This window comes from Cajanus cajan, chromosome 10 (assembly GCF_000230855.2).
Source record: "Cajanus cajan strain Asha chromosome 10, NIPB_CcT2T_4, whole genome shotgun sequence".
Lineage (NCBI taxonomy): Eukaryota > Viridiplantae > Streptophyta > Magnoliopsida > Fabales > Fabaceae > Cajanus > Cajanus cajan.
The window spans coordinates 2,305,836-2,310,342 of NC_138526.1; the positions used below are offsets into that span (position 1 = coordinate 2,305,836).

Sequence of the window (4,507 nt, forward strand, 5' to 3'; positions counted from 1 at the left end):
GATGTAGATCTTCAGGTATTTTCTTACGAGTTCTAGTTCTTGTGACACCCTTACTACCCCAACACATATATTGTAATAATGAAAACTTACAAATAAATTTTTCAATTTCGGTAAAAGGGTTCACATGAGAATCTTCAAAATTATCCTTCAATAACCACAATAATAAAAATGAAACGCAAGAGTTTATAAATTGTTTTCAAAAATAACATTTACAATTCCAATTCCAAATAAAAACATATGTTCTAAAAAAAATCCTCTGCCCCGATGTCACAATATCAGAGCATCCCCACAATTCAACTGTTGGCATACTAGATGTCACTCGAAGCAGGATCTTCCTCACCTAAAACATCCACAATTTGTACGGTGAGAAAAGAAAACATCCATATGTAAAGCACATACACAACAATGTAATCTCATTACATAATGAAATATTTACAAGCATTTCCATATATCATAACTCTATCAATCATGCATCATTTTCACATCTCAATTACATCAATCCATCACCATCCACACTGTGACACCCTCTACCCCGCATATCATAAATCAATAAATTTAAATAATATAACTTTAATAATCAAACATGTTTACAGAGTATCACATTTTTAACAAACATAATCAGCGGAAATTACAAAGAAATAAATCTCAAAGTTTTCAAAGTAATTTAAAATAACATTAACAACCTAATCTAATCTTATCTATACCCCGATGTCACATGTCCTATCAGAGCATAACCCATAAAGAAGCCTAAGCTTCACCACCAACATCCTCAGCCTCATGCTGATAATCACCTGTATAACGGTTAAAGAAAAACAACACAAAGAAAAAGGGAGTGAGAAAACATCTCACTCGGCTCACAGTGTAGGAATATATATACTAGATAGCCAAACACAAACAAAACATATATAACATAGATTAACAATATCACATCTTACTCATTCAAGGCATATCCATTTGTCATATAACATCAGAAGACACATGTATGGACACGGACTACATTTTATCATGCATGTGGCGCCAGTCACTTATCACGTAGTATATTGCCGCTAGCAATACACAAAGAGTAGTCTAGGAGTACATGCCGGGACACAACCTCTGCGCACTCTCACTAGAAGGACATACTACCAGAGTCTCGTCGGGATAGCTAAGCCGCGCAAGATACATCCCATGCACACAATGGGCGAGACTGGGACTTCCAAACCGAGCCATCCCCAAGGACTGATCCCCACAGCTTTTACACTAGGGGGCCTTCTCTGGCGGCGTATTCCATATCGTACCCTTATCACTTTATGCAAATGATGCATGTCAAACAAGACTCTATGCATTCTCATATCACTTGATCACTTTCCATGGTCATTTCTCTTTATCACATTTCATATCTCATTGTCACATTATCACATTATCTATCTCATGGTCAATCATATCTCATGGTCATTTCACATCATATTTCATCATCACATCATATCATTAGAAACATCACATTCACATTATCATATCATATTCATAACTTTCACAATCATAATCTCAACAAAATTTCTATTCATACACACATATTAACCAAGCAATTAGAACATACAAACAATATAACATACAACAAACACAGGATTGGGGGCCAATCCCACTACCCAGCATACAATCCCACACCCAGAGCGAGATTTCTCACTCCCCCCCTTACCTGGATAACAGGCACTGAAACTAAAGAAGAGCTTCCTCCTCTAGGCTCCTTCTACTAGGATAGAACCACCTCCTATGGATTCCTCTAGGTCTTCAAAGAGAAGAAGAGGAGAAGAAGAGAGTATAAGAGAAGAGAGAATGAGAATTGAGGGATGGTTTGCAATGGAGAAGTGAAGGGCTATTTATAGCCTTCAAGACACATTAAAAAAATGGAAAATAATGAAAAAATCTTAGACAAAACTAAGTGGAATGAATTAGTGAGATGAATTATTAAAGTTGGTGGGATGAATTAATGGAGTTGGTGTGAATTAATGGAGGGTGCCATGTTCTTTTCCTCACCGACTTTAGCTACTGATTTGGACCTTATAGACAGCCGAATCTGAAAATATTTCCTTCATGAAAGTTGTAGGATTTTCTCTTATCTTTCCATAGCCACCAAGTTTGTATCATTTGAACAACCACCGACCAAGTTATACCCCACAAACCGAGGCTTGCCAATCAGTCCAGCGAGAAACAATTGTATCAATCAAATTCCAATTTTGACCTCCTAAACGACCGATTTTGCAAATGGCTATTTCTGTAAAAGTTGTGCGTTTTTCTCTTAGATTTCCATTGACACCAATTTTGCATCATTTGGACCATCACAGCCCAAGTTATGCCCTAAACACCGAGGTTTGCCAGTCAGCCCAGCGAAAACGATTTTATTGAAAAGAAAGTTTACAACTATCTAATTAAGCCCAACAATATACATATATTTCTAAAGCCTACAATTAATCATAAATGGAGTGTAAATTATCTACAATTGAAGTAAAATATAACCACCAATTTATGACCAAATACCACATAATAATAATAATAATAGTAATAATAACCATTTTGAAAACTAGGGTGTTACACACACAAATCTTACAATTATTTCCACATCCATAATTCATGTCAATCTCTCAATTAACACTATGCCAAGACCTCGCCACATCTGACACAAGTGATACAGGTTAATTGCCTCACTCAACCCACACCAGACCAGGGTCACGCCCTCCCTGTAGCATCACTTACCCAGGGGCCATGCCATCCCTAGTCATTTGGTGTGAGGAACCACAATCACATTACAATTAATACAAAATCTTGCAATTAACCCTATGCTAGGGCTGCCATAAGCGACATAAGTGGTGGTGTTAACTGTCTTACTCATCCCACACCATGCTAGGGTCACGCCCTCCCTGTAGCACCACTTACTCAGGGGTCGTGCCATCCCTAGTCATTGATGTGAGGAACCACAATCATAATCATATTCACATCCATACAACGTCTCATCTCATAACTCAATTTCATACACACATCAAATAGGTCCAAAATAATGGGTTTCATACATATCAAGCAATTCACATTTTAAATCATCAATTTTTATCAAATAATATAACAATAATATTCATAAATTAATATAATAACCAATAGAATTAGTAATTTAATATAATTTCAGCATAAACAGTAAAACCCCTAATTGTTCCAAAACCTAGCTCACAGGCACTTTTCTACAATTTCGTTCTCTCTCCCAGATCATCATTCTTACAAATTGTTAGCATATTTATAATCCTCAACACATACAGAATCTAATGGTATAATTAATTCCTCAAACAGAAATAATCCAATTTTTCCAAAACCTAACCTACAAGCACTTTTCTATAATTTCGTTCTCTCTCCTAGATCATCATTCTTACAAATTATTAGCATATTTATAATCCTCAACACATACAGAATCTAATGGTATAATTAATTCCTCAAACAGAAATAATCCAATTTTTCCAAAACCTAACCTACAGGCACTTTTCTATAATTTCGTTCTCTCTCCTAGAGCATCATTTTTACAAACAAATCATATATTTGTTGTCCTAAATATATACAGAATCAAATAATGCCAATAATTCTTCAAACATAAATAATTATAAAATTACCCAATTCCCTCATGTAACTCTACATATAAATAATTCCCTTTTTCCCCCGTACCTGGATACGTAGAAGCTAAATTTATACGAGATCTGGTTGGTCTCCCTCGCTGGGTTCCCCTCGGTCTGAAACAGAAAGTAGAGGGAAAAAGAAGAGAGAACAGAAGAAAAGAAATCAAAAAATGAGGTGTGCCTTTTCAGAGTGGCAGACAGCTCAATTTATTGGCCTCAGACTTTGCCAGAACGGCCCGTTCCAAATTCGGAACGGCCCGTTCTGGACCCCAAAATCATGGGCAAAAATCACACCCAGAACGGCCCGTTCCCAAACCAGAACGACCTGTTCTGGTTGCATTTATTACTCACAACTGCCGTAGCCCGTTCTAAGCCCGTTCCCACTTAAAGTATAAAGCATTTTTTAATAGTCCAGAACGGCCCGTTCCAACTTGAGAACAGCCCGTTCTGGCCTACGAACTAACATACAATCTGGTAGTCTGGAACGACCCGTTCCAATTCCATAACAGCCCGTTCCCAGCTTCTAAATCACATACATTTTGGTAGTTTGGAACAGCCCATTCCAATTCCGGAACAGTCCGTTCCAAGCTACTAAATCACCTCTATACCTTTATAAAATTTACCAAAATACCCTCAAAAATAAAATAAAATTGAAATAAGAAAAATGGGGTGTTACAGTTCTCCTTCTCATTCTTTAGAACAATAGAAAATGAGAAGCTTAAAAATAAAAGAATTGTTATAATCCTTTTTAAAAATTTAACTCACACTTAACCCTTTATTATTTTTCCCTCAAATAATAAAACTTATAAATAAATAATATATCAAATAAATATATTTCTTCCAACCCAAATAATTATAACAAAATATAATAATTAATA

At 36.0% G+C, this 4,507-nt stretch overlaps 1 long non-coding RNA gene across 1 annotated transcript; it reads right to left on the minus strand.

The window, feature by feature from the left end:
• Positions 1-550: 550 nt before the first annotated feature.
• Positions 551-3,882, minus strand: LOC145952265 (uncharacterized). Its single transcript, XR_014429944.1, has 2 exons — positions 1,676-3,882; positions 551-791 (listed from the first exon to the last, which is right to left on the minus strand). It is a non-coding gene; the product is annotated as an uncharacterized LOC145952265 (long non-coding RNA).
• Positions 3,883-4,507: the final 625 nt, after the last annotated feature.